This window comes from Littorina saxatilis, linkage group LG5, assembly GCF_037325665.1.
Source record: "Littorina saxatilis isolate snail1 linkage group LG5, US_GU_Lsax_2.0, whole genome shotgun sequence".
Classification (NCBI taxonomy): Eukaryota; Metazoa; Mollusca; class Gastropoda; order Littorinimorpha; family Littorinidae; genus Littorina; species Littorina saxatilis.
The window spans coordinates 40,085,216-40,092,715 of record NC_090249.1 but is presented as its reverse complement, the minus strand read 5'-3'; the positions used below and the strand labels follow the sequence as shown (position 1 = coordinate 40,092,715).

General features: G+C 42.8%; 1 protein-coding gene across 1 annotated transcript in view; it reads left to right on the top strand.

Moving 5' to 3' along the window:
- LOC138967110 (uncharacterized) overlaps positions 1–7,500 on the top strand; it is a 239,891-nt gene that overhangs the window by 152,913 nt on the left and 79,478 nt on the right. The window lies entirely within an intron of this gene.

The following is a 7,500-nucleotide window of genomic DNA, read 5'->3' as shown; positions in this document are numbered from 1 at the left end:
CGGAAAAAATGCAATGCGTTCAGTTTCATTCTGTGAGTTCGACTTACTTACTTACTTACTGCCTTTCACGCCTGGTGGCGTGTAGGGCAGCGACAAAGGACCTCCACTTTTGTCTGTCTCTTGCAAGCCTTTCCAGGGTCGCCAGTGAGTTCGACTGAGCTTGACTAAATGTTGTATTTTCGCCTTACGCGACTTGTTCTTCTCTCCATTCACCCCCCCTCCCGCATCCGCACCAATCCGCCACACACACACACACCTTGTCCATCTCTTCCTCCTTCTTTACTGCCTCGCCTCCTCCTTCCTATTTCTTCCTTTCCCTTGACGTGGACTTTAATCGGTACGTGTACTAGCGGGCCCATCCTGCATTCAATGTCAGTGTATAGTTTCTCACGGAATACGACTGACTGCTTTGAACAAAAAGTGTGGCACCTGTAACGATTTCACATTGGTGTCACTGTCAGAATCGGTTAAAGATAGGATTAAACTTGGTCTTTTCGTGATGCAGCAAATTCACAAAAGACAGATGGACAAGATATATTAGTGTCCTACAGGCATATATTGTTCGCCTAAGGTCAGTCTTCTCAAAGCTTTAGCGCCACCGCCGCATATCTTTGTGTGTGTATGGAGTCACGTACACAGCCGTAATACATGCATTGGACCTTAGTGGTGCATACATAATTCTGTTTGCCCATCCCATTAACATTTTGCTGTAGGAGTCTGGATAGTCTTCGGTATTCGTAATAGTGTAGTTTGGGTCTTATTCAAGCTGCCAAGGACCTCACAAGGTCGTTGCTGAACCTGTAGCATGTTATTTTCAAAAAACAATCATCCACTTTCAGCCCACAGCAACGTCATCGCTGGAGTGCAAGCCTAAATCCGTCTTCTAACGATGCTGGTCGCTGCAGGGTTGCCACTGAGTTGTGCGTCAATCAACTCGTTCTCAAGTTTTTTTTATAGGCCGGACAAAACACTAATAGCCAGATCGACAGTCTAAATGAGCTGCCTCCTTTTCTGCAGTGGTGATTTCAATCAGGTATGGGAATAAGTCAGCTGAACACAAATCAGCAGCAGCAATTAGCGGGACACTAAACTCACAGCGGCAGCTAGGCAGCGGCCTATCAGTACAGAATTAATCTCAGCATTGTCTCCTCCATTTTTCTTTTTCTTTTTCGTCTTGAACCTCCGTCTCCTCTTTATGTCTCTTCTTGACCTCCGTTCTGCAGGAATTTATACAGCATGAGCAAAGAGCTTCCAATCTTTCGGTATTAGTATACAAGTCTCAGTCAGACTGTTACATGATAGGGACATTCTGACGCTGTGGTTGGCTTCGCATCAGGGTTTCCGGTGTCCCGGTGGGGGAATGAATTTGCTGTTCTTCTTTTAGAACCCGCAAAACATAAATGTCGCGCCCGTCAAGTCTAAATGGGAGCCTCCTACACCGCAATGGTGATGTCAAATCAGTCAGCTGCACGGAACTCAGCCACAGCGCTCAGCAGTGATTCGAACCCACAGCGCGGGCAGCCAGGCAGTTGCATGTCAGAGCCGAGTTAATCTGGAGGATGGTCTAATTTGCAGGCAACCCAACCCGATACATGACTCTGTCTGGCCGCGGCGGGAACGCTTGATTTGTCACACCCAGCACGCCGGTCGAGCAGAAAACGTCCTCGACAGATATCAATGGCCGCCGTCCGCGCGAGCCACGTGATGTATCCCGTCATTCCGTGGGCAGGGGACACCACTCTTTCAGCCAAATCGACTCCGGTGGCAATGGAAAAACTACAGGCGCCGGATACTTTACGGGAAGCGGAGCGGTGTTCCTGAAAAGCTGTAGCGGTGCTTGCAATGACTCGCTCCTTTAGTTCGCTCTGCTATTGTTACCAGCCAGCGGCGGTAATGAAAAATGTGAGTGTCGTTAATACGACCACTGGAGCAAAGGTTGCTGGTCTTCGAACTGGAAACAACCGTGGCGTATTGGCTTTGGGTTTTAACATTGTGTCAACTTTACTGGCTTCGATCACGCTGACCGTCGACATATTTCATGTTCTTGCTCTGAAGATTGAAAACAATACACAGCGTTATATTTTAACAATGATTACTCTGGTCCATGGTGTTGTGTGCATCGATTGGGATGAGCTTGAAACACGGTAATCATGGTTCTGTCGGCAGTCTTTTTGGGGCATGACAACGAAAGCCTGAGAAAAATTCAATCTTCAATTAAACTTCTTTGAAAGAAACAATGCAACACATCGTTATGATCTATGCATCTAAACAAGTCGACACGGTGAGCCGAAACGGAAATAAAAACACCCATCTTGAGCAGCACAACAGGTATGTTCCATATCTCTTACCAGTTCGGGGGTTTTAGGGCATATTTTACAGTGCTGTTGGTGCCTACTTGCCGAGTGGCTATCTGGGGTCATATTCTAAATGAAATATAAAATGTTATATATGAAATGAACGGAAAATGAATAAGCTTTTCATATTTGCAAAGAGAATTGTGCTATCTTTAAAGGTAAAAATTTTATGGGGGTGACAACATGATTTTTGTTGAAATTTGTACGCCCATTTTTTGGAACACGTGACAAACACAAAGAAGACATTTTTTTTGTGTTCAGTTTATTTTAGGTATGCTGCTAACTAGTCTGTTTGGGCATTCATTTTACATAACATAGCAAAGTTTTATAGAGTTTTGCTGATAAACAAAAAAGTTATTGTCACTTGAATACCCCCACCCAAATTTCAAAGTTGGACGTTTCATGCCTTCTGTTTACGGTATCCTGACTGACCCTATTTTTTCGCGCGACCCTAGACTTTTGTTTGGCATTTGGTACAAAAAAAACAAACAAAAAAAACAAAAAATTGGAGAAAAAAAATTGAAAAAAAAATAAAAATTTAAAAAAAAAAAATTTTTTTTAAATAAATTTGAAAAAACAAAAAAAAAGGGGGGGGGGGGGCTTTGTTTTTTGGCAAAATAACTTAAAAATATGTTTTGGGGAAATAAAAAAAAAATTTAAAAAAAGTCCCGACCTACCGACCCTATTTTTTTGGCCTATGTTACCGTTAACAGACTTTTTTTTTTTTTTTTTGCCTAATAATGCATTTCTATAACTAACTTATAACAAAAACCCAGCTTGTTTCAGTCATAAAGTGTGTCTTAAATATGAGTTTATCCACTGTCCGACCCATCCAATGTAAAAAAAAAAAAATAAAAAAAAATTATAATTAGATAATTGGTCAGTGGAAAACTACAGGGGGGGCATCGTAAGCTTGCTTACGATGGGCAAGGGAGCGAACTGGTAAGAGTTAATGGCTAGTAGGACCAAAGAGGACTTTAATTTCAATAGACAAACAAACAGAAGCACAAACCCCTGGCAATCGGGAGAGGGGGGAGAGAACTTAATGGGTGGGAGGGAGCGGGGGACAACTCCACCAATTCACTCCCTGACGGAAGACATAAATCTAACCAGCCATTCTCTGCTCTGACTCCGATCATCTGCTCCTGGCCGTTCCTGATTGATTGAGCGCTAGGGGTGGCACGTCAGTACAGGCCGCCCTCGCCTGACAATGGGCGACCATCGAGATAAAATTAACCCTTTCTCGCCCGGATGACTCCGCCGCTCGCGGGGTCTGACAGCAACACCTGGTCTGCGGAGGGATCTCTGCTTCCGAAGGGCGTTTTTGTTGTATTATAACCCCTTTAGGTTCTGCGCGGTGGATTGATTCTGTATCCCTTGAATCCCTCGCTTTGTGTTCTCACCCCCCCTCCCCCCTCCCCTAGCCTCTGTCACCATTTACACCCCGGCGTCTCCTTTCTTGGCCTCGTCCATCCTCTGTCATCACATAATCATCTAAATCTTCAGGGGGTTGACATTCCCACTCCTTTAACACTCTTCTTTTTGGGGGCATGTGACTGCTTTTGGTTCTGGAGGTTTTATTCTTTTTCTTCTCAATCCCTCTTCCTTCCTCCCCACCTTTCCTCCCTCTGTCGTTATAAACGGGATTGTCGTGGGATCCTCCATCCCCCCCCCCTACCCCCCACCCCCCCCCGCCTTTAAGTCTTGGTGGTGGCTTCATCTTCAATATCATTTCAGTCCCTCATCCTTTATTGGCCTCTGCCCCATCCATTTCCCGCTGCCATATCCCCCTTCGTCATGATCTGTCATCACCTATGAACTTCACAATACAAAACAGAATTGCGACTACTTCGCACTGTGTTTTTTTGTTGGACCTCGTCGGCAGTCAGTGTATCTGTTTCAAATTTTGCCAAAATCTAAATCTTCATCGCGTGACAAATCCAAGCTTTCTTTTCTGACAACCTCCCCCCCCCCCCCCCTTTCTTCTAGGCTTGACCCACCCCCTCCTCCTCCTGTCATCATACCTCTAGGTCTTCTTGTCCCCGCCCCCACCTCCCCTCAAGACCACCCGTACCCCCCCCCCCCCCCACCTTAATCAACGACTCCACTCAGCCCTGCCCTTTCGCCCAAAGCCCCACCCCTCTCTGTCATCAACCCTAAGGCCTGTGCAGCCCATTAAAATTATGAGTGTCTTTGTGATGTGAAACTGTTTCAAGGGCATGACAGAAGGACTGGCACAATCGGTGCTTATAGGTTAATGAAGTTGTTTGTTTTTAGTGTTCAAGCTTTATTTTAGCTTAATTATTTTATCTTTTTCTATTTTTATTCTATTTGTTTAACATAATAAAAGGCAGTCTCGGTGCTGACAGGTCAATTCAGTTGTGTGTGAAATTATCCGTTTTGAGTTTTGATTTCGTTTTTATCCATTGTGTGTTATTTTATTTTATTTTTATATCAGCCGATTGTGTTTGTTGGATGAGCTGTGTTTGTGATGAAGGGGTGGGATTGGGGGTTCTTCAGCACCAAGGGTTGTGGAGCCTGTAGAGGTTATGAGTATCTTTGTGATGTGAACGTGTCAAGGACGGCGACAGAAGGACTAGCACACTCGGCGCTGGCGGGTTAATGAGGTTGTTTGTGCATGCCAGTTGGCGAGAGCTGAGAATCTTGAGATAAAGTCAAAGTTTTATTTTCTTTTATGTTATTTTATTTTATTTTCTATTATTTTACTTCGTTTTCAAAACATTTTTAAAACTAGTCGCAGAAGGATTATCAGAGTCTGTGCTATTGGGTTAATGGAGTTGCTTATGAGTGTGTTTGCGACTGCTCAGACCGAGCGATAGCCTGAGTTATGGCTTTATTTATTTTATATTTTATTTTATTTCATTTCATCTTATTTAAGCATCTTTATGCTGCTTATTGCTAAGGGGGAAAAGTTCAATAAGAGTGCGAAGGGGAACGCACATTTTAATACAGGGTTGGAAGAGGGAGAATTTGGGAGTGTGCGGAAGGGTGATGGAGGGGGAGGGGGGTGGAGTGGGGATTGGTAGAGGAGTCTTGGACTTTGTTATTTGTATTTCTTTTCTTTCTTTTCGGTTCTATCCTTCTCTTGGCTTTTTTGTCTCCTTTTTTTACATTTAGTCAAGTTTTGACTAAATGTTTTAACGTAGAGGGGGGAATCGAGACGAGGGTCGTGGTGGTGTGTGTGTGTGTGTGTGTGTGTGTGTGTGTAGAGCAATTCAGAGTAAACTACTGGACCGATCTTTATGAAATTTTACATGAGAGTTCCTGGGTATGATATCCCCAGAAGTTTTTTTTCATTTTTTTGATAAATGTCTTTGATGACGTCATATCCGGCTTTTCGTGAAAGTTGAGGCGGCACTGTCACGCTCTAATTTTTCAGCCAAATTGGTTGAAATTTTGGTCAAGTAATCTTCGACGAAGCCCGGACTTTGGTATTGCATTTCAGCTTGGAGGCTAAACATTTAATTAATGAGTTTGCTCATTAAAGTTGTCATTAAAATCGATTTTTCGCAAACAGATTTAAAATTGATTGCATCGTATTCTTCATCATATTCTGAATCTAAAAATATATACATATGTCATGTTTACTCTTAAATTGTGATCACAATTAACGAAAGTAGAATAATTAGTCTTACGATTAAAATGTAAGAAATCGATCCAAAAATGATGTCATCTTATTCGTGGTCATTTCCTGATTCCAAAAACATACAGATATGATAGGTTGTATTCAAAACAAGCTTAGAAAGTTAAAAAGAATACAGTGTTTTGGGTCAGACTTTTAGTCTTTATTTCGTGTGTGTGTGTGTGTGTGTGTGTGTGTGTGTGTGTGTGTGTGTGTGTGTGTGTGTGTGTGTGTGTGTGTGTGTGTGTGTGTGTGTGTGTGTGTGTGTGTGTGAGTGAGAGAGAGAGAGAGAGACAGACAGACAGACAGAGAGAGAGAGGGAGAGACAGAGAGAGACGGTGAGAGCGAGAGAGAGGGTAAGAGAGAGACAGAGAGAGAGAGAGAGAGAGAGGCACAGACAGAATGAGAAGGACATTTCAGTCATCAAACATTTGGCAAGGGGTATGGGGGTCAACAGTTCGCAAATGCACAGGAGACTTGCAAACAACTGGGGGTAATTTTCTTCCAAATGGAATTTTGCTGTTTTTTGTGGCAATTTCTTCGACTTCATCTGCCTAGAAAATCTAATCTAGGGAGAACAGTGATTGCCTTTTTTGCCGCTTTTGTTTTGATCATTATTGACTGGGGTGACAAACTGGCGCTGCCTGTGGTTGGGAGATATGTCGTGTATAATCTCGTTATCTCGTTACATGCGAGAAAAACGTTGTCCAAGACACCTGCCCCCCCCCCCCCCCCCCCTTCCGCCCTCCTCCCACTTCTCCCGCCCACTCACCCCTTTAACAAAATGTGCGTTTCCCTTCGAACTATTACGGAACTCTTCCTATAAGTTCTCATTTCCAACCCCTGTGTACAAAAAAAAAAGAAAAAAAAGGATGACAAATAAATAAATAATGAAAATGTAAAAAGGTGCGTTCTCTTTCGTACTATTACGGAACTCGTCCTACATTCCCATATCCGATCCATGCAAAAACAAAAGTAGTGAAAGATGTGGGGTTCCCCTTTGTGCTATTACGGAGCGGAATTGCGTCTATTCCATCAAGATGCACCGAGTGACGTTCGTAAATAAAGCGCGTATTTTTTGGATTAACCCATAAATCGCAAAAATGTTCAGCATCTTAGCGTTCCACAGATGTTATGGATAGAGGAGATACACAAAAAAATCGGGTTTAAAAGGATAGGAGTGAGGGTTTGAGGATATGTATATGTTACACCCCTCCCTACCTCCCGTTCAGGGGGAAAAAACACCCGACGTCATCGATAATTTTCATGGTATGGTTGTTTGCAGGTAACTGTCGTTTTTTTTTAATTATATGTATATGGTATTTATGAAGCGTTGTGTAGTAAAAAGGGATGTTGCAGTTTTAAAGGTGGTCGTCTACATTTTTTGCTTTTTTTCAATAATCTTATGGTTAGATTTCGCTAAAAAGTTATGTCAGATGATGAATGAACCATGGGGAAAAAAGTTATTGAAAAAAAATATATGTAAAAAAAGATTTTATTTTT